This window comes from Temnothorax longispinosus, chromosome 5 (assembly GCF_030848805.1).
Source record: "Temnothorax longispinosus isolate EJ_2023e chromosome 5, Tlon_JGU_v1, whole genome shotgun sequence".
Taxonomy (NCBI): domain Eukaryota; kingdom Metazoa; phylum Arthropoda; class Insecta; order Hymenoptera; family Formicidae; genus Temnothorax; species Temnothorax longispinosus.
Genome location: NC_092362.1, coordinates 1041071 through 1064776, shown reverse-complemented (window position 1 = coordinate 1064776; position 23706 = coordinate 1041071). Strand labels below are relative to the sequence as shown.

Here is a 23706-nt window from a genome sequence, read left to right as displayed (position 1 = left end):
ATACCTTGTCTTATGTTTTATTTTATATCTGTGACTATTTTGCGTTCTGCTTACCGCGATTTAATTGATTTCGCCCATTTCGTGTTCGTGAATATGATATTTTTTTATTTTTGAATAAGCATCATAGCAGTAATCCCGCTGCCTTATCTTTCACGTATACTCTGTCTTTCATGTTTTACATTATACCTACACAGAAAGACGTTTCTCTTACAATTTACCCTGAAAATCATAGTAGTTGTGAGACAACATGTATTACGAAAAATTATGCGAGCTATTTTGATTAATATCTACCATAATAAAAATATATTAATATCTATTACAATAAAATATAAAACATGTTTGATTAATTTTACTAAAATATATAGTACAATAATTTTTCAAAAATTACCACTGTGCTTGGTAATTTTCATTATGTTGTTCGTGAAATGTCTTTTGTATATTTCAAAAATTCCTATATATTGTAGTTACCGATAATATTTGATTGGTTGCTAAGTTGTCCCACATTTGTAGTGAATTTAACGGTAAAATATAACGAAAAATTCTCCCCATGTATCCAGCTTGTCGTTAATCAATCTCGCGGGGACGCAACAAATTATTATTATTACTTAATCGAGTGCGAAATATTTCGCGACTTTGTTCCGTATAATTACCAGATAGGAAAACGAACGTTAGGATGAACGAACGCGATGGAATCGCGCGTTGTATTTTCGATTTACAAGATAAACGTACGCGCGAGCACGCGCGCGATAAATCCGTCAAGAGCTTCGCGAGCCGAGCTCCGAGCGTGTTCAATAAGTCATACGATAAGGCGATTCGCGAACGGCGGGATATTGAAAATCTGCTCTATCCCGATCGAGGTAGAGCTTGTTGCTCGCGCGTTTGCGAGCGAGCGCGCGCGTACAGCCTCCCACACATCGTCACCTTATTTGAATGGACGGGATTTTTCATATTGGATTCGAATCCGAGGGACTTAACTCGAGGTCTCTGGGCTGCCGCAATGCGCGCGTACCACGTCCCGAGCCGTATACGAGCCGTGGCCACGGGTACTTACTTTCCTTTCGCTCTCCGCCGTCGCGCCGGTTTACCCGTCGAGGAAAACGGATGGTCAACGCTCGAGAAAATGGAAAAATCGATCGCGCGGTAGGCGGCGAGGCCTACCTTTTTACGACGCGTGCACGTTGACGTACGCTAGCGTCGTTACAACGTTGTAACAGCGAGGCAAGAGACCGGAAGAAACGTGTAGGGTGGGAGCGCGCAACGAGAGTGTTAAATTCGGTCTATTCCGATCCGAACGGTCTGTTCCCAGATATGGCTGTGACAACGATTGACGCGCGGGCAAACCCTCGCTTCCGCTCAGATTCGCCTCGCAAATTCACGAAACTCGAAGCTGCGGGTCCCACACGATATTCGCCCAGAATACCCGAGGTATTCCATCCCCTTTCTCGCCCTTTCGGGGAGAAATATTCACCGTGGCGTTGTTCCTCTGTAACGTAACGGCGCCGGTAGTTACGACAGGAACACGTGGAACGTGCGGTATGTCGCAGGTGACTCGACCTGCGTTGCTCTCAGGCGATGATCGCGTTATCTCAAATCGTTGGCTCTCGTCGTTGTCATCGTCGTCATCGTCGTCGTCAATGCGCGACGACGGCGGCGGCGGTAGGAAGAACGACGATGCTCGGTCAAGCTGCGGCACACCTAAACGTTCACGGTGCGCTAACTAATTGTGCTACTTGCATAGCGGCGACCGAGAAGAGAAGGCTACACGGCCGATCGGACAATTGCTCGACTTTGCGAGGGAGAGGACAGGTTGAGGCGACAGCGGTGGCGGCGGCGGCGGCGGCGGAGGAATTCTGGAAAAGTGTGACGCGCGCGTATTTTTATAGCCCTCCTGATCTATATACATGTGGGCGAAAAGCGGCATGGAGAACGGTTTTACGAGATTACCCCGGCATCGAGAAATTGCAGAAAAATCTTCATCCGTTAATTCTCGTAGTTCGCGAGTTGATTTGCAAAGGTGGGCCGGTATTTTACGCGTTTCGTCGTTTTCTTCGCTTGGATCTTATCGACGTAATTATCTAAACTTAAAAATTGAATTGTGTTTTCTCGCGGAGTGCTATAGAAATTCAAAGATAGGTACAACTTGCTGATCGCGCATAACTTCGAGAATTTGGAGAATTATGCGGAATGCCGAAGAAATTTAAATGGATTATGAATTGGATTCAACATAATATATAAAGCAAGAAAGATAGGAGTGATAAATCAGATGTAGTCATATGCCATGGTCGGACAAGCCTGATCAATAACGCGGATACTTTCAGTCGATTCAAACGTCGAATACTCTCGCGTGAAGGCGAGTAGGTTCGAGTACACCTGAGAGGTGCTGTAGAAGAAATTGCGGAGAGGCTATTCTTTTCGGGGGGGGGGGAGGGAAGAGTAGCACGTGTTCAATATGGAAAGATAAGAGCGGCTTCTTTGCATGTTAAGCGTAAAATTAAGCAAATATCGGCAGTTCCTTCGAAAGAACAACGGCCGTGGTTGTGCAAAAAGAATCCATTTTTTCCTACCCGCGAATCGACAGGGCCCTTTAGAAAGACGTGTCCTCGACCCTCGTCCTTTATCGTAATCGCTTCGTGCTGAGACCCTCCTCGCGCATAAATCATACCCTCACGCTTTCTTGATACTGTTCTTCGATATCATAAATATCGAGAGAAAGAGAAAGAAGTTAGAAGGATATAAAGTTAGTAGACATCAATTAAACGCAAAAGCTCTAGATGACGCATTTATCTTCCCTTTCATGTGATATCACGCAGCGTTTCAGTGTTACGTTTTACTTGGAAGTAATTAATTTCCTCAATAATCACGGAAATTCAGCTGCACTGTGTTTCTACATGTTTTTACAGAGCCGCCTCATTTGCGGAATGTACCAACGATGGACATTGCGCGAGTTTGTCATTTTCTCTCTGTCCACGCTCGTTCCGCCTTTATATATCCCTCTTTACTTGAATAATTTTTTTTACCGTCCTTTGACGAGCAACGTGTACGTCTATCTGACGACAAAAGGGCGCGGACTCTGCGTCACGGTTTGATTTTTATGCGAATCACGTACCGCGCGGATGAACCACAAATTGTTGACAGGACCAACGGAGAACGTCGTTTTCACCGTTAGCTCAAACGATACATTTTTCTCTCTCTGAATCGGCGAAAAGTCCCTTCTAGCCTCGGGAAAGAAACACGAGAAACGTGGTGAACTCTTTACGGGGCGTTTTCTCTCACACAGAGACGGTTAAATAAAATAAATCGCCGCCGCTTCGCGCGCAAAATCGCAAATCGTAATAAACGTAATTATTCGTAGCACAGTTCCGAGTAAATAATTAAACGCGCGTTACATAATACGCGAAAAGCCATGCGGATCAAAACGCTCCGGAGCGATTCTCGCTTATTCCATCTCCAAGTCTCGCGCACTCGCGTCGGGGTTTACCTAGAAAATAATTTATTCCTCTCGGCGCATGCTCGGTAATTAGTATTTGACGTCTTTCTCTTTGAATAATGTCGCAGTCGGGAGACGCATATTCCGCCAACACTACGACGGGTATTTCGAGCAACTGGCCGGACAATACGTCATATACTCGAATGAAATTAATATCGAAGGAGGCGGATGACCTCTTTGTCGCGATTGTAATTGTCGTCGATTGTTGGTTGCGTTCGATTGAGTACCGTCATGCCGTACTTGTTCACCAAAAGAGAAACAGAAGGTCGAGTACGTCGAAAAAATTTTTCGATTTTCCCTATTTCGCGCGGAGCGCAAAAATATATACTCGCAAAACACGGCGTTTTTGCGGAAGGATAAATAAAACACCAGCAGCGAGACGGATCCAAATTCGCTCGCGCGCAAAAACCGCGCGCTCGCGCGAAACGCGGGATTAATGCGAGATACCCGTATATACCGCACCGCGCCGGCACGGACGGACGAGAATAGCAATTACGGCCGGTAACTTCGCGAGAAATTCCGCCGTAATACAATTCGGACATGATCTGTTGGGCGTGAAACCAAATTCAAAAGCCGCGGCGGCGGCGGCGCAGCGACCGTCCCGAGTCGGCTTTGCCTCTCCGTCCCAGCTGGATTTCCTCTGTTGCGCACTTAATGAACCGGTCGTCGGCTCCTTCTGCCGTGCAAATATCGATCTTGAAACTGGCGAAATCAGAGATACGAGATACTTAGTACACCGGGTTTTTTTATAGCAACGCTTGCCATGACTTCCTCGTGGAACGCGCACAGGGGATTCCGGAAAAATTAATGGCGTTGCAAAATTCTAGGAAATGGGGAATCAGTGTAAAATTTACACACGTGCAATTGAATAATTCCTTAGCTTCCTCGCTTCCATCTAAGTACCAATTTATTTTCTGAATTTATCTCGCGCAAAGAGTGCATTGAAATTATTGAAAGTCTCGCTGGAATTATTGAAGGTACCGCCGCGCCGCACTTACTATTCGAAAATAAAAAGACGAAAAAGATTCGAGTGGCGCGATGCACAAGTACCGAGCAAATTGGCAGTTGCGAAGAAAGAAGGCGCGGAGAGATCATTCGTTCGGGATAAAAGCCGCGTATCTTTATTCTCCATCGTCCTTCGATGAATAAAGTTAATAAATTCCGGAGTGCGCGACAGTCTCTTCGCAGGCGCGTTCCGTCGTATTAATAAAGCCGGGAGAAATTCCCCGCTTATCGCTTCTTACGCGGGGGTGCGCGATTTGTCACGACGGCTCGCGCGTATATATGGGCAAAATATTCTCACGTAAATCAACGGCGAGATAAAGCGAGAAGCGAGATTGCGTTCTTGTCGGTCGCGATCGTGTGCGTTGCGCGTGACCTACGGGCACGGAAGGAGGAAGCCTCGTAAGCGCCCGTAAGTTAATGTACGTCAGCTGCAGTGTCGAGTTAAGAGCGATTCGCGTGATGCAACATTCGTGTGACGCTTCCCTGAACATCTCAATTAGCGTGGCAAACGACTGACTACGAATAGACGATAAAGAAACGAGAGAGAGAGAGAGAGAGAGAGAGAGAGAGAGAGAGAGAGAGAGAGAGAGAGAGAGAGAGAGAGAGAGAGAGAGAGGAAAAGACTGTGCATTATTAATCACGATTTTCACAGAGCGCGATCCTCGATAAGAAAGAAACGTTCCTTTCTCTATCCTCTCCGCGAGATTATTAAATTCCAAAGAGGTCTCTCGGCGAGATAGCAAAGGAGACGAAGGAGACGAAAGAGGCGCACCTGGAGGCGAGCGAAGCACGTCGAAGACCGAAATGGCACCGTCCGGAATGACACTTGGCCTTAATAAGCGCCTTCGATCGTCGTCGAATGCAAGATGCTGCATCACCAGCCGATTCTGCCTTCGTTCCTTCTCACCTCGTGGCCCACAAAACGAGTCGAGGGTCGTCTATGAGTCTATAGGCTCGCCACCTTCTCGCGTGGCTGGAGCATTGTTTCGAATTTACCTTTGATACACGTGAGCGCGCTTCGAGCGATCGTAGAAGGACCGTTACGAAAACGTTGCAAAATTCCGCGACGCTGTGAAATATATCTAATTGATGAAACACAGAACGGTATGCGCGGGGCGCGGCAGTCTGGTTGGAAACGCGTAAAGTTATTTTCGTGGAAAATCGTTACACCGTCGGAGAAACGTTCCTTCTCTTCCGGTTCAATAGCTCGCTTTGTCAAGGTCCGATTGTTTGTTCGTTGTGCTCAATTGAGCGCCTATTTAACGCTCAATCAGACAACCTCTCGGACCTTCTTTTAAAACGGCGTTTTCTACAGTTATATACCGTTGCACAGATAGACAGAGTGTAAATCTTTTTCCCGTCTAGCGACCTTCAAAGCGAAACGTGTTTGTCAACGTGTCTTCCATCGTGATTGTCTTCAGCAACGAGTACAGCCGTATAGAACTATTAATTCCCAAATCGTTTGTCGCAGACGTTGCTCGAAATGAAAGGAAAAAGCGGTATAAAGAGAACCAAACAAACAAAAAAAACAAGGAGAGAATCGAAAGGGAACGCGCGCAGTTGCGCGTACAATCTTTGTAATAATTGCACGTCTATCCTCTGAATTCGCTCGCCCCGTCCCTCCGCGCGCATCAAGCCCCGGACTAGACCCTTTCCCGATTCTCGATGCCACCTATCCACCACCTCCGACACATTCATCCCGCTATTCGACGCGACGGTTCAAAGGCAGACCCCCCCTTCCCCTTCCTCCATATCCCGGTTGAATGGCTCGGGGACGTTAACTGCGCTCTCGGACAGTCGCAAGATTTTTCATCGAAAAGCGATCCGATTCATCGTCCCTCCCGAGCCGTCGAGCGGCCGTTTTCGGATTTCGACGTTAATTGAAATCCAAGCGCGCGCGATGTGATCGCAAAGGAGGGAAAGCGACGACGGATGGTTGCCGCGGGGTTTATTTTAACAAAGTCCGCGGAAGTGATGTGCCGAAAGCGCTGCATCGAAACTTAATACGCGCTCGCAATATGCGGCCAACGGCCTTTACGACGCGCGACGGTCGTCAGGATATTATTCGTGTCCAAGGGGTAAGTCAATAAGTTGCACTAAACCCCCGATGCCAGCGTGCTCGACAGTAATTTCTGACATGGCGATGTCTAGATGCTCTACGCCAATGTTTAGGGGTTGACTACGATCCTTCCTCCCTCTATTGCTCCCTCTCTCTCTCTCTCTCCCTCCCTCCCTCCCTCTCTCTATCTCTCTCTTTCTCGACTTCCGTGGCACCGCGGCGAGAGGGAGGACGACAGGGGTTGTGAATCAATACAAGGGCCACCACCGACCCTGCCAGCCAGGCAGCCTGCCCGCTTCTCTTGCCACCCTTCCGCCGCGCCGATCCCCTTACCACCTACCTTCTCGCCACCACGACAACGTTTGTCCCCTTCTGCTCTCCTTCTGGAAGATGATACCGGCTATTCTGTAGATTCCACCCTTCACCCCTCGACAAGATCGATCACTCCCTCCTCCTCCTCCTCCTCAATCTCCTCCCCTTTTCCTTCGATCTCCTCTGCGCGCACGATGGAAGTCGAGGCCGTCCATCCGCGTGGATGTACGACTGCGATTATACGTGATTAATTCCCCCTTCTCAGGTCGATCGACCAATCGCCGAATTTCGATGAGAGACACGCGAGAAACGGCGCGGATGTAGGAATTCGCGCGATCGGGATCGGGAGCGGTGCACGAGGGCGAGAGCGTGCGAAGGAACTATCTCAAAGGGTAGCGGAAACGGCTGTTATGGAAATCTCACGAGGCAACTCCTCTCAGGAATGGATGAAAGATTGTTCCGAACGGAAATGGCAAGGTACACACAAGATTTGTTCCGCGTCGAAAGTTATGAGAAGAGTAAACTCCGCTGTTGGACTCCCTTAAGTGCGAAGTCGTATTTAGCGAGCGAGAGATGGTTCTCCGTGAATGTTCCGTGTTCCACGGTGTGGCATTTAAATAGCTACGTGCCTATTACGGTGGATACGCGACGGATGCATTATACGCGGTGCGCTAAATACAGCCGGGTATCTGACGTTAGGAATAATTTCAGCTTAGACTCAGGATATAACTTGGGAGAATATCTCGCAGGTAAATTTTCGCTTTCAACTGCGAAAGCCTGAGTAAATGCGTCTTACAAGGTTGAAGAGGGCATTTTTTACTATTACAGGTATCGACATAGGCTGATGAGTACCTTCGGAAAATCCCGGATGCTCGTGTTGCCCGTGCGTCGATAGAGTGCGAATCTAACTTTACGGTATAAATAATAGATAGGGAATCCAACGCGCTAGCGCGTTATGTCGTAAACAGATATCATTCCAGTGGTTCTCACGCGAAATCGCGCGAGCAGATGACCTCTGGCAGTCTTGTTCTTTTTTCTTTCTTGCGCGTAACAATTGGCTGCTTGATTTAAATTGCAAAGTCTTGGCGGCACAGAAGTGTATCAACAGCGATTAAAAGAGAAAATATCTCTGGAAAGATATCTACTTCGTAATAATCTTTTTTATAATGTTGCATGAAAAGACCGTCGAAAGAGGAAAGATATTACGCACGTCCAATGGGCAACAATTTTCATAGAATAATGCAAAATCCTGTAATTTTCTGCCCCGAATAACATCATCTTATAAATAATTCTAGAATAAAATAGCAAAAAATTCATAACAAACCCGATAAGATTACAATAATTTTGCTGTGACGAGGTAAAAATCGTTTCAAAGTCAATTTGGCACAAGCGCATAAATGTGTGACGTGACGGGCGGTTCGCGAAGTAAGCGTCGACGGTCTACATTAATTAATATTCCTCGTCGTGCGGTTGAATGCTGAAACATGTATTATTTATCGCACCACGGTCTGGTCCACGGATCAGAAACTCTAACACGACGCGACGTCACTCCTTCCTTCGCTCCCTCTCTCTCCCTCTCATGCACTTCTACGGTGTACTATTAACGCAACCATCATAGAGACATAATTTGCAGCGCAGTCGGTAGCCGAGACATTCAAGACATTTCCAAAAGCGCCGCGCTCTCTGCCACTGACAGTAATGTATTGTGAAATATATCCGACAATAAGCCACGTCGTGCGAATTACATGGCGAGGTGCAGCGAGCCCGGCGCGGCTCATTGTTAGTTTCGGCATGAATGCCGGGGGAATTTTTGCATGCGCGACAGTTGCGGTTACGCGGCTACAGATACAGGATCGCGCGGGCGTATTACGTCGTTGTGTCTGCGTTATCTTATACGCCACGTATTACGTCTGACATAAATCGTGCAGCTTGGCACGTCGCGAGCCACGACTTATGTCACTTGCGATTCCCGCGATAACGGCCGAGGCGCGGTAACTCCTTGCGGACACACCTTGCGAGAACGATTCGAGTGAACGCCTCGGCGCATTCTGGCCATATTATTCTCGAGAATCAGTCAGTTACGCGTAAGAATTTAATCGGAACGACGCTTATCCGCGAGAGGCTGTTTGTCCCGCGCGGCAAGTCGAACGACGGCCATTTGCCGGAAACGTGCCGCGATGAACGAATCGACGTTGAACACCGTTTCGTGCGGACAGCGCAATTTCCGAAAATGAACGGCCGCGATAAATCAGGAGGAGAATGTCGGGCAACGTGTCTTTGACTAAACCGAGTTGGAAACGTAATATTTTCGCGTTAGCCGGCGAACGCGGAACCGGCAGGAACTTGGAAATAGGGTCAGTCCCCTCAGGAGGCTTTTGAAAATCCAAAGGGGGATAGAAGCGCGCTGCCAGCCGGCAGCCATGCTCATAAAGTTACCCCATGTAACACCCAGTCTTGGTCTACCGACTGCCCTGTAGATAGGCGTGAAAAGAGGAGGGAGCGAGCCGGGTGTTAATAAGGGCGATACACACAGAGAAAGAGAATAAAAAGGAAAAAAACACGACGAACGGCCGCTCTATACGCTTTACGAAGTGGTCAATCGCGATGATTAGCTTCCTGCGACGAGCGACCGGATCGACGTCGCGTTCGACGGAATATCGCGTTAACCGATGTGCCAGCTAGACCAGCTGAACGAATAAATGAATGAAACGAGAATGATAATTTAAATCGAACTTTGATTTCAGACCTAGCCTAATCTCATCTACTCCTTGATTGCCTTATTAAAGAAAGATTCGGCCGAGCGAGGGAGAAACAACGCGTCAGAGGCACATGAACGGCTTCGCGAAAGCAGGGGTTGGATGGCGCGGTCTTAATTTTACTCTCCTCCTTCCCCTCATCCCTCGCGTGGCATATTCGCAACAAGATTTATGCGAGCGAGCAAAGCGCATGGCACGTCGCGACCGTGCACGAACGATCTCGCGCCTGTGTGAGTTTGTTTGAAGATGCACACCGAGTCAACGACATCCACGTAAGAACCTATTCCGGACCAAACAATACGACGTTTGTTCTCCCGAGAACTACTTCCGGAAATTTACGAGGTACGGGATTTCCGAGAGCCGACCGGGGAGAATCGACCGATGAATGGAATCGAATGGAAAACTCGCGGAACTGTATTTTCGATTCCGCGGGCTTAACCCCCGTGACTTTGGCCCTTTTCTTCTTTCCGCATTTTATCGTCCCGAAAAAGAGCGGCGACGTGCGTACCCCGCGGAGCACTTTATATTCTCCCCCGAATCTGCCGTTAAAAAAAATTGTATTCATCTTTTTCCTCAGAAGAAATTTAACGCTCAAGTCTTAATGAAACGAATTATTTAACGCTCTTACAGCGAGAAACAGTTGCTGAATGATAAACGAGACATTATCGAAAAATTTATTCGATATTTATCGATCAAAGTTTGCGAAAAAAAGTGTTACGTCAAGTGGATTAAACTTTCACGGAAGAAAAATCAGTATCGATTCGTACCAGAAATACAATTCTTTCGCTCCTTCTTCAGATTTACGATTCGTACTTTAAGTTAAAGTTACAAAAGAGATGAGAGAGCTACAAATAAAAGCAAGTTTTACGGTTTATATATATATATATATATATATATATGACGTGTTTATGTATATATATACAGTCGCAAATTTTGTGTCGGGGCAACTCGCTCGGCTCCAATCGCGTCGCCGGGAAATCTTTTTAAACTCTCGTAAAACCTGTAATCTCGGCGCGGATTGAATCTGATTCGCGTGCATCGGCGACCTGGAGCGTCGCGCGAGTCACTACCTACACGACGAACGTGCAACCTCTCTTAAATTTCCGTTATATGCACTTCTCTCGTCGAAGTAATTTGCGAGACGGCTATAGCCGGTCGCGACTTCCGCGCGCTGTCGAAGTCTTTCTCCGGCGAACTTTCTGAGCGATATTTCCGTGCACGCGCGGGATAAAGTGCGCGGGCATGAAATATTTCTCGCGCAACTAGCGCAGTACAAATAACGTGGCTCGTAAAGCACACGGTATCTATAGCCGCGTATATAAGAAATATTTTGTTGAGAGCTACGTAAGAGAATAAGAGTCATTCGATGCGCGTTTATTGCTCGATACGTATCGCGCGGCGCAGAACAGTACTCTGGAAGATCCTAAAGAATCGTCCTCTGTTTCTTCTCTTTCTAATCGTCAATCCTACTTTACGAGACGCGGACGGCGCGGCGGGAAGTCGGCGCGGTGAATTAGATGGTGCGAAGCGCCGACGCAACTGGGTCACTTAGATCCGATTAAGCTCCTTCGCGTGTCATAATGTGCGGCCATTACTGCGGCTTGAAGTCTACGATTGCGACGACTAACTGGCCCATTACACTTTCGCACAAGAGACTCGTCAAACCGATGGGGCTGATCCTCAAATCCACGTGTGGTCTCGCGAGAAAGATTAAGGATCCCTCGTTGCGGGAATCTTTAATTTCTAACTGAATCGAAAAGGTACTGCCGCGATTCTCTTCATCTCTTTTATGATTCTATAACTCACGAACAAGACTCGCGCTACGAACTCTTTAGACATTACAGGGTTGCGATGGGTCCTGATAAAACAAGAAGATCGTAAATTTCAATAGGCCTGCCGTAGCCAAGGTGGCTGGCGAGAAAAATATGGCCAGCCGTATTCTTCCTTCGAGAGGAGGCAGGGGAGGACAATGCAGCGAGGAGCGGGACGAGCCAAGTCTTAAACCGAGGTAGGAGCATAATGAGAGGCGGAATAAAAGATCACGCAAGTCGCTCGTATCTCGCCGCCTTCTACTTTTTCCACATTAACGTTATTGCATCCCTCCGTGTATCTTCATTTCGTTCAGCATCGCGCGATGTAATACGGATGTAACCAACGGCGCGTAGCCAACGCTACATGCAATTACGCGCGGGGCGCCCCGGGTGAAAATCTCGCTAATCTGGTAACCGCGGGGCAGAGCGAGCCGAGCACCAAATCCCCGCGCGAACCAAAAATTGCGTGTCGGCATTCGTGAATTCTCGACGCCGCGCGCGCCGCTTTATCGTGATCTAATTTCGCGAGAGTGGCCTTGCGGTGTTTTCGAGGAATATCGACGGGACCGAGAGTACACGGAATAATAGCACAGATATTAGCTTCGGCCGTTCCACGTGGCTGCGTTCTCGGGATGGCCCCCGGTATCGTTCGCTCGTTTCTCGATGTAGCCAGTTATTCCCGTCGGCGATTCTCGACTTTCTAATCGGCAATCGGCGGGACACGCAAATCCCAATCGTCGCTCGTCCGCGACGCCGCGCCGTTTCCTTCCCTGCGATTCCTTACTCGCGACGTTAGTATAAATGCACGCGCAATCGCTCGAGAAATTACGCGCGAGCGAGAGCGGCAGAGATGAACTTTCCACTTAATTTGAATAGCGACCGGGTAGGTACGTATCCGCGGCAAAAGATCCACGAATAGAGGGCAGAGGGTAGTCAGTCGCAGTGAACCACGGCCGAGAGGAGAGAAGTTAGTCGATAATTTCCACGGATGTTCGAAATTAAAAAAGTTTCCTCCAGCTAGAGAGGATCCTCGACTGCTTCTTGCAGTCAGCGTTAATCGCGTCGGATCGCACAAGAGTGCGATTGGTCCTTTATCTCTCTCGTCCCTCTTCCGTCAATTTCGTCCTCGTTCTCTTTCTTTCTGGCCTATCCATCGGTAAAAAGCCGCAAAAGGAGGCCAACGACGACGACGACGGCGAGCGGCGAATCCGGCGTAATATCGCGTCATTATCCGGCTAGACAAGACGATCGAGATTTAAATCTGAATCACTCATTAGCGATTCTTCGCGGCTTCGCGGAATTCTGCCAATTAACGGGATTCGACGACGATCGGAATTATCTCGCGAAAATTCCACCATGATGACAGCTTTTTATTAAAGACGCACGCGGAATCGTATTTCTCTAAGCAATCTACACTCGCCGCGTTTTCTTTAGAGAATTTTTAACCCGAGGCTCGGTAATAGCCAGGTTGCTCAAGACTGAAAATTATAGACCTCGCGCACGAGGCGGACTTTGAAAGCGTTAATGCATAAAGGAACATCTCGACATAACGCGTAAAATTTTTCTTTAGAAAATACCTCGCTCGCAGTTTAACGATCCAGCTATCTACTTCACGGCGAACGTAAAGGGATTATCGCCAATGTATTAGAGCATCGCGTGCACGTTACACCCCCGTACTAATGACTACTACACGATAATGTCCTCTCATTAAATCTACGATGACAAGATAAACGTTAATCTCTGAATTAGGTTGATTAGATATGAAGTTTCATCTGCGACGCACGGTGCGGGGGCCGGCCGCGGCGTGGCGTTTCGTCTCGTATTATTAAATCGGCGCGACCAAGCCAGGCGTATCAAATCGTATCGTCGACACCGCACAGTTCATTTGTGAAAATTATCGAGTCATGTTATACCGTCGTATCGATGGGACGACGAGATGTCTTTCGCACGATGTCACAATTGCGATTAATTCTACGCGCGCCCGCGTGCCGTCCCCTTCTGATCGAATTTAACCGAAGAGAGCTGTCCAGCCGCGTGTCCAGCGATACTACCAAATCGAGCCCGAAACGCCAAACGGAAACGTTAGCGCGATGACGCCGTCATCGATCACCACCCTCGCTACGATGTCGTTATTATCTAATTATGGCACAATCTGCGCGGGTACGCAAATGCAATTTAAATTACAATCCTATCTCGCGCGGTATCGAGCATTCAATTTGGCTTATTCGCGGGCACGCAACATCCAACGTTTTCTCCGATTCTCTATGTGGTCGCGTTATCGCCGCGCCGCGAGGAAAATATATCAATGTCATAAGGATACGTATCGTGCTTTAAATGAAAAATAAAAAGAGGATGAAAAGAGAAGCGATAGTTTCTCTCATCCAAAAAGACGGATACGCGAATGACATATTGCGAGCGAAGCGAAGATGTTCCTCAAAAAAGAAGGACGGCTGGTCGAAAGGACTAGCACAAAGTGGGCAAAAGCATGATTCGGACTGACTAATAACAAAGTGTTAATTAAGCAGCCGGAAAAGAGGCAGCTTGGTTAATTCCACAGGTTGAAAAGGAAAAACGCGACAAAGAACAGCCCTTTCGACAGGATACGAACATTTCTCTTTTTCTTGTTTCTTTCGCAAATTTTCTCTTTTATGTCGTCTTATATCGAAAATAAGTATTGCGATCAAGGCGTGTAATCAATTTTCAATAAGTTTCCAATTATTCAAACACGCATACACACATTTAACGCTGTGCAGTTCTTTATCGAATATTACTCAACATAGGGCTTTGCGACAATCCATCCGCATAGTTCTCTAAACATCCGAAGCAGTTCGCGAATATAATCAGCGATCTGTATTCTTGGAATTTTCATAAATTCCTCTAAATAATATAAATTGATTGTTACATATTGCGTGCGCTGATTAGATTAAATTAAGAACAAAATGCTCAATCTCCGTTTATTTGCGAGAAGCAATTCGCACCGCGAAGGGGTTAAAGTCGTCTCCATCATTGTGTTTCAGAGTAAGCACGATTTAACTGGCTCCGTATAAATTGTTGATTATCCATTTCGCCACTGGAGACAAGTCGGAGCGAATCTCAGTTCGAGAAGCTCGGGGGAAAAAACGGAGAATAAATTGTACTTACTTTCTTAACAAAACTTCGTTTTAACTCGGGGATCGCCGTTACGTTCGCTCGGAGACGACGTCTCGTCGGTGGACGATGAGGAAGAAGAAGAAGCAGCTTCTGTCGGGGTTGGAGTATCGAACGAAACCGCGACGGAAAGAAAAAAGCAACGAGATTAACAACTTCCCAGAGTTTAAGGTATTCTGCCGTCGACACTTTTCGCTCGTCTTCTCATCCTCGACACGAGGCAGAGGAGAGAGAAAGAGAGGGAACGATAGAGCTTGTTTTTCTTCTACTCTTGAGGGAAAATGAAATTGATCCGCTTCATAGTAGACTTGAAGAAAATAGAAATCCTCGTCCGCCGTTTACCCGACAATTTTCCTTCATTCTGCTCACTTCCTTGCTTCACTTCCTATGCTAACGGTTCAATTTAACTTTTTTTTTAATGTCATTTCATCGAGTATATATAAATGTCGCGACCAATAATTCTATAGTCGGACAGATTGTTAAAAATTCTACGCGCGTTTCAATTTGCTCGATATTTTAAATTTAAATTTCAGGCGAGAGGTAATATATCCATACACGTATTTCGTTTTTTTTTATTTAAACTTTTTATTAAAAACAATTTAATTCTTTAGCCTCGTTCTGATTTAGCATTAGGGCATTTTCGAGCAAAAGAAGATAAGAGAAAGCGGAAATATCGGAAGCACCCGTTCGTTCTCCCTTTCTCCCACCATCCTCATTATCATCCAAATGTTTTGTCATTTTTATCCTTTTTCGATCGCGTTCTCTCAAAGCATCATCCATATTTACGAAAAGCAAGAGTCCAAAAAGGACGTGCCTCGCCGATGTGCAAGGTGCGGACTTGCAAATATTTGCGCGAGCACGTGCACACGTTTCTAACCCTTTATCGACCTGTTGACACGCCGGCAGGCACCCGACCATTCTTTTTCTCTACTCTCTCTCTCTCTCTCTCCCTCCCTCTCTGTCTTTTATTTTTTTATCGGCTATATTGTGTCGATATCAAAAGAGTCAGCCGCGTTTTTGCATAATCGATCCGGAGGGGAAAGGGGAGCGGCCTCGGAGAGCCTCGACGGACCACGAATTTCGTAATAACGCAGGACAAAGGCAGGCTTGACTGATGAATTCGCATCGATTTGCGTCGTCGCGTCAGCATGAGACATTTATTAGTTCCGAGGATTACTATAACCATTAGCTTTCTCGATTAATATTCTTTTAACTAATTTTTATACATTGTCAGCGAAAAATAAAGTACGCTTTACCTATAGATTATTAATCGTTAGTCTCTTAATCAGTTCTAATTCAGACATTTTTTTTTTTTTTAATATTAAAGGATAACGATCTAAATAACTAGGATGGATCGTACCGTGCGATTATTATTGTGCAGCGCGATTACTCGGTGAACACATTCAATCGCTCGTCTCCTCAAGACGTTCCTTCCGATAATCCCCGTCGTAAAAAGGACCGACCGATCCGTCGCCGGAAGAAGTGGGGTACCTTTGGTCGAACTCTTAAGTTCCGAGCTTCCGCTGATCGCTTCCGATTTCGTCATTCACGAGACGACCGCGAGGATCAGACTCGCTTTAAAACGTTCTTTGACCGAGCTACGGCGTCAGAGACACGTTGCCCTCTCTTTCTCTCTCGTCGCTGCTCCTTTTTTTCTCCACCATCCCGCGCCCTTTCCTTTCATTTCGGTCACGTTCGACGTTTCTCGCGCGGCGACGTTCTGCATTATTCAAGAGGCGGACCTTCGGAAAGCGCCGGGCTTACGCGATTCCGTCGAGACGGGCGTTTCGATTTCGATCGGGAAGATTTTTCGGACTCTCACTCATAAAACTGGATGAGTCACGACGACGAAGATCGGACGTCTGTCATTTGTCATCTGACGCGATCGGGCATAGAACGAACGCAAATGCGAAGAAGAATGGCGGTGGCGTCTTCGATTTTCCTCGGCGAAATCCGTTTAACGGCGGACACTCACGGCGAAGTTTAATTGTAAACGTGAGAATTTTCGATCCATCTCGCTCTTATCGCTCCTCTCTCTCTCTCTCTCTCTCTCTCTCTCTCTCTCTCTCTCCGCCCACGAATCTCCGGTTACGTTGCAAATTTTAAGCCTGGATTTTCCGATTCGACAGATCGTTAGATTAACAGCAAATATTTGACATCGCTCGTGGAAAATATGCCGCGCTGTTACCACACCTTTTGTGTTCTCTATCGCGCGATAGAATTGCTCCATCGCTTGGTCACACAACTTCATCGGGATGATAAATGTCAGCAAGCTTAATGTATGTTTTGCGAAAGTGTGCAATACAGGCGCGTTTGACCGTGTAATCTATCACGTGCGATTTGTGTAACGCGATATATAATATCTGTATAAGAAAAATTTTATGACCACTGCGATGACCAACTGTATTCAAACGGAATCGCTTCGCGCGTTTCGTTCACATTTAATGTTCAAACGCATACATTTATGTATGCCCACCGCCGCCGCCGTGCGGTGCATTCCGTGCCAACACGAACTTCCGGTTTGGCCGGGTGTATTGGTCTGTTTGCGCAATAAATGTTACAAAGTTAACGTATCGGTTTATCAGCCAGCGCGGGCTAACAAAGTACAATCAAGTACTCTCAATTCGCTAATAAAATAGTTACATATTTCTCCCCGTCGAATTTAACCGCTCCCGTGTTTCGTTACATTAATGGCTTTAATAGCGTAATGGAAAACGTTATTAAATGCAGTCCGCCGCGAATAATGCAAAATTAATTATCCGTTTAAAAAACTGAATTACATTGAAAATTGCCGTTTAACGTCGGAATCATTTAGTACTCACTTTGCTGTAACTTAGTACTTACTTCTCACATTCTTGACGATAAAAAAGGACGTATAAGAGTGAGACAAGGAAGAAGGCACTGCCGAGTACTTTGGCTTCTTGGCAAAATCATTTGACATAAAAATGAATTAATTTTGGCAGTTAACGATTATCTTGATTTATTATTAATTCGCAGAGGGAGGGAGAACTCCGGTTGTCACGCGAGCGTCACGCTGATGCAATGTAAGTATGTGTTCTCCATCACATATATAGTGACTGCGCTGTACAGTAGTGGTACACACGGACTACTGTTTAAGGGCCATTCAACTCGCCACGACGATCTTCAGGGCGAACAATGGCCCCGGTGATGAGAGGCAAACAAATAAAAAGTGGAAGAAAGAGAGTATGGCGAAAGACTACTGTGACGCTTTCTCCCTCGTTGTCGCTACCCTTACATCCCTTATTTTTTCTCTTCCTCTCTCCCTCCCCCCTCTCTCTCTTTCTCTCTTCTCTCTCACTTTCACGCTGTTCGTTTTGCACTACGCTCGTCGTCATTGTCGTCGTTTCCGCGGATTGCCGCACGCGATGGTGGCCACTTTATTGCCGGAGTAATTACTTTTTTCCGTAGGTTTTATCGATAATTTTCGGATGAAGTAACGATTTCGCGAATGGCGAGACGATCACGATCGAATTACTAACGCGAGAGGAAAAAAGACTTTTTTTTAATCTTTCGCGTGCAACGATATAGCGTGAGATTGTCACAGTTCCGCTTGAGGTTATTATGATTATTCGTAATACAGTCTCCAAATGTGGAGTATAATTTTAATGTTCTATACGTGTGTGTATGTGTGCGTGCATACGCGTATTGCACACATACATACATGTAAAAATTAATATTCATAAAATATGACTTTATAAATATTAAAACTGATGCTGACATATGGAAGCTCGTGAATCGAACTTGCAAAAAGTTCTGCACAATACGTAACAATACATTTCCAGCACATTGTCCAGTTCGTTTTTTGTCCTGGCAATTTGTCGCGTGCAATGAATTTCGCGTGTAAGTTATACGTACATACGTTATTGCCGGATTAATTATTTGTTACCGCGATACGTTTTCCGATTGCAATTTTGCTTCCTATAAATGTGCATTAAAGTTTTCATCGTCGCTCAGATCTTTTCGTGCATGTTCGATAATTGATATCGCTCGCGACGTGCGCGCGCGCGCGCACGCGTTTGTTGAAATTTTCGTATCGCAAGTCGTTTCCGTCCGTGTCACCATTTCGCGGACATACGATTTTATTTTCCGACGATACATCTCTGGTGATTACCGTAACCGTGAAATTTTAATTAGAGCGAAATTAATCCGAAACCTTTCCGCGTTGATTTTTCGAGTCGCGCATATACGCCAATTCCGTCCGGATGCGTGAATTTCCGCGTTTGACTTCAGAAAGCACGGAGTTACTCTGCGTGGCAAATCCGCGCCATAATTCGTCGGGGCTTTATGGCCGACACGTCACGCAATAACAAGGAGTATCCGGTTAGCCTGCCGTTTCTATCGAATAAATCGCGCGCCGGGCACCGCCGCGTTTACTTAAGTTCCATCGCTCGGTACGTGACTTCTCCTTTAACTCTTGAAATCAATCTTCCCGCGAACCGCATTATTCTCGTTAAATTACATCGAGGTAAAAAAATACCTGTTAAATTGCATCAAGACAAATATATCACTTTTGATAGAGTTCCAGATAATTAAGTGTAAGGATCAAAGCGTCATCAAGTCGGTTAGACTTGGTTGAACTAAAACGACAGTGCCAATAACATACTAAAATGGGATTTCGCCTTATAACCGTCGTACTAAATTATCTAATGTCAACGCAATGCTACATCTTTCACGACGAACACGGAAAAAAAGGATTTGCTATTATACGGACAACTAACATTTTTTGCTGCGAGAACTAATTAATTTTGCAATAATAGCAAAACCTTTTGCTGCAATAGCAAAGTTCAGCAAAACTGTTTCCTATTACAACAAAATGTTCCGCTATTATTGCAAAATTAATTAGCTCTCGCAGCAAAAAATGTTAGTTGTCCCATATTTAACAAATAGATTTGCTGTTGCAGGAAAACCTTCTTTTTCGTGAAAGAGCCTTTAATCATTAGTCGTCAAAGGCAGAAGATATTACTTAGAAATCGGAGATACGCGCTAGTTGCTACAAACGAGCAAAAGTATATAGATCCTAATGGGGCCGGAAATACAACTCGCGTACCGTGCATCGTAAATTATTACGGGAGTGCTTATTTAAATTTATACACAAGCCCGCGTGACGCGCTACCGCCGCGAATAAAAAGCTTTCTCGCCGCAGATAAAATGTAAATAGAGCTGTATTTACTCAAAGTTTCACTACGCGGGACAGGCTGATATTTTTAACTGAAAAATGTCGAGGATATTTAATACCGTCGGATGATGTTGCCTAGACAACGTTATCATCGAATCGTGTATTTCGATCGTCCGATATATAGGTATATCGCGAACGAATCCTTCGTGATTTCGTCGTCGGCGGATATTATATGTATACGTGCACGGAGGTACCTATATGTCGCGCGACATTACACCTCGGGTTAGAATAAATTCGAATTTAATACGAGGCGCGATTGCAGGCGCAATAAGAGATACCGACCGCGTTTTCAATCGTCCTCCCAGCTGGCTCTTGTTTTATTTCTTGCTGCGGCACTGCCGAGTATTCGATTAAACCCGAGCTTACTCAATTTACCGGGCGACAAGAACGGTGCCCGCCGCGCGCCGCCGCGCTCCGGACGCAGGAAGTGCTATTTTTGCTCGAAGATCTCCGCGGGCGAAATCACTGCGTCATTAGACACGAATTTCTGCCCTCCGTCAATTTTCGCATCTCTCATTATCTCGCGATAAGTCTAAGCCCGAGATGATGCGATTTAGAATGCGAAGATAAGGGTAGGGAAAAATTGTGAAAGAACGGCGCGACGCAAATACTTCGGTCGACTCAGAAAACCATGATCTGCGCGAAAAATCTCGTTCTCGTCCGAGAAGGCGCCTTTAATGCGCGCGACGAAGTTGCGCTTCCGCACCTTATTCCGGCGGATACGGAGGTGGTCTTACCGCGCATCGGCAACATCGTACCTGGCAGCTTGCCGTCACGTGGCGACGGTTTAGGAAAACGTCGATGAATGCGGTTCGCGTATATGCATTACAGCGGCAGCGCAATGTGAAAGAATGCATTATGCCCATAGGCTACATGCCGCGCGTTGCATAATGCAGTTCAACGCGCTCCGATTTCGAATCCAGGCCGCTTCCACTCTGATCCGAATAGCCGATATTAATGATAAAGCGCAACTATGAAATATGAATCGCTTTATGAAACAACGTGAAAAAATTAATACAAAACCGATATTATAAAGTCCTATGTATAAACAGCTAAATGACAATCGCTTCGCAATTTGCGGCGCGAAGATTATATTATACAGTAAAGTGGTCTAATTGTATTTAAATTTCGGAATTCGCTAACAATTTCAATTTGAACATCGTAAATCTTCGCAGATGGAAAGAAATGGAAAGTCCAATTTCTGATCTCATATCGATTCTACACGCGTGTGCATATATAAACTTATACCTGAGTAAATCGAAACGTGTGCAAAACTAGGATAGCTATGCCACAGCTGATAATAGATAAAATTGGACAAACGTATAAAAACCAAATGGAAACAAGTTAATATTTTTATTTAAGCTTTCTATAACTTTAAAAAACAGTTACAATAAACAAAATAAAAAAGTCAACTAGAAAACAATTAGAACAATTAAAACAACCTAATATTAAACTGCTTCATATTAATAAAAAATTTTTACTCAACAATATTTACTAATTGGATTTTAATTAGGCGTTAATACGCAAAAAATATTTTTAGTTGTGTTTTTTTCACTTTTTCTGTAGTTGTGAGTTTACACTTTCAATCTAATTAAATCCATTAGTTTCACTGCATTAGAAAACGCAGCGCGCTATATATTTATAACGAAAGATGTGTAACACGATTTCGTGCGATTCTAAAAAAGTCGATTACAAGATGCAAGTTGGACTACGCGAGAGAGAAGATGGTCATCCACGGTGCCGAACCATCGAGATTGTAAAGTAAACGCGGACAGCTGGAAAATGTTTGCGCGAATCTGCCGAGCTCTAGTCAAAATATCGGGGAAGCCCGGCGGGAGCATGCGGAGGAAATTGGGGTATATACGGGGAAAAGGAGTGTCGCGTCCCTTTACTACCACGTTAATACGTTTAAGCCGCGTGCGGATCGTGGAAATTGGGTTTTGTCGCTCCACCTGGAGATCTCGGGAGAGGCGCTTGGCAGAGGGCGTGGGAAGGCGAGTATTGCCGTATTTGCACGTTAGCAAATATGGGTTAGTCCCGTCTTACGTCGCGTGAGTTCAGCGGCTTAATAAGACTTTTCGGTAGTTCTGCCAACCAGCCGGCTCGGAAGACAACGGACCGACCTTCCGCTCGTGCGTCTGCGACGCGCTCGACGCGATTCTCGTGAGAGAGAAAGTCACCTCGCATGTTCCTCGACACAAAATAGATAGTGTAATAACGATAATCGTAATCGAAACAAAGGCGTGAAACCAGAAGCTCGAAATTGCAGAAATAGGCGAGGCTCTTTAAAACAAAGCCGCGATAACGTCGTACATGCCGTAGAGGGACGTGCAACGAATCTAAAATACGTTCACTAGAAATTTGATTAATCCTTTCCTCTCTGTCTCTCATTCCGAAGGAGGACGGCAAGATGAACAGCCCAGTTTCGCGTTACGTTGTTCACGGTAACTAAAAGACGGCGGAGCTACTAATGCAAGTAATTAAGTGCAAGAAACAAGCGCGAGCGAGGAGGACACGGCAGGACGACAAATTACTAACTTGGGGAAATACGATTTCGAGGGAGGGCATACTATACGCGCGCGCGGGCGGAGGATACGCCAAAAGTAGCGGTAACAAAGCGTTTGTTCCCGCATCCGGTCTTGATACCCGAATTAAATCATTCTCGACTACGAGAACGCGGCGCGTTCCCGCTTTATGCAAATGAACGGTAGCAGCAGCAGAGCAGCAGCAGCGCGCGCTTGCTGTGTTAATGTAGCGCGATATTTCATTAGCGCAAGTCAAACGGTAGCTAAAGTCGGAAGCGCGCGCGCGCGCGGCGATAATGGAAAATTTTTGCGAACGCAGCGGCGAACGGTGCGATGCGGTTTGCGACTTTAATTACGACGAGGAAAAGTGCGCAGTTCGCCGCAACTGATAATTGATTTATAATTATAGACCCCCCCCTCGACCATCTCCGCGCCAACAAAAAACGTCCGCTCCGCGGGGCGCTTACTCCACCGATCGAAGGGAGACATTGGCGTCCGCATGCCGCAATTTCCTTAGCTTTGGAGATCGAACTGATTGAATGGGATCTATAGGCGAGTTTTGGGTCTTCGGGGGACAAGCATAATACACTCTGTCGCACAAGAGAAACCGTATTAATAATGCCTGGCGCACAGACAGGAATTGCTCGAGAAGACCCCGAAACTTCTTCCTTATTAAAGCGATGGCTCGACGACGAGGACGAAGAACGACGGGAGAGAGAGGGAGACAGAACGGGCTTTCGTACTTGGAGCCAATTTTGCAGCTGCAACGTGCATATCGATACTCGAGAGTTCAATATTGCACTTTGACCCTCGCGCAAAGCTTAACGTACCTCTTCTCTCGGCCCCTCCGGGCCCCGGGATAGCCCATGCACTGATGCAGTCTTTATCCTCTTTCGACGAATTTCGTTATTTTACGGAGTAAACTTACGTCAACTTTTCGCACGGTAGTAAAGCTTACCTGCAACAGAAACAATTTCGAAAATTAGTAAAGTTTACGACAACTTACTGAGACTGCGCAATAAATTAAGTATATATTTCTAACAATCGTTGGTATATCTTTATTTTTATCGCTGCAGAAACCAGCGCGCAGCGTAGCAAAAGACGGGTATATACGTCGCACACTGACGCGATCCACTAATTTCTCTAATCACATTCCACCGTATCCTCAGCCTTCGCTGCACTACCGATCGCATCGTGAGATAATTAGCGGTATTAGGCGAGCCCGCGAGCGAATGAAAAGGATCGAAGTAGTCGTCGGGAAAACAGGAGCGTCGGTGAGAAAAGAAAGAGAGGGAGAGAGAGAGAGAACGGAATCGAAGGTGGGCGAACGATCGTGGTTAGCGAACCGGTAGAAACGTGACGGTAATCTCGATGAAGCTACCCTTTTGTCCGTGTCGGTCGAGGATC

At 46.1% G+C, this 23706-nt stretch overlaps 1 protein-coding gene and 1 long non-coding RNA gene across 3 annotated transcripts in view; one reads left to right on the top strand and one right to left on the bottom strand.

Annotated features, from left to right (window-relative positions):
• Positions 1-23706, bottom strand: part of Sdc (Syndecan) — a 70787-nt gene that overhangs the window by 10779 nt on the left and 36302 nt on the right. The gene's annotated exons all lie outside the window — the stretch shown is intronic.
• On the top strand, positions 6755-17712 carry LOC139813577 (uncharacterized). 2 transcript variants are annotated; one of them, XR_011732186.1, is made up of 5 exons: positions 6755-9961; positions 11098-11379; positions 11455-11627; positions 14448-14748; positions 17575-17712. It is a non-coding gene; the product is annotated as an uncharacterized lncRNA (long non-coding RNA). The 2 variants fall into 2 exon arrangements; XR_011732185.1 differs by having other exon boundaries at positions 6756-11379.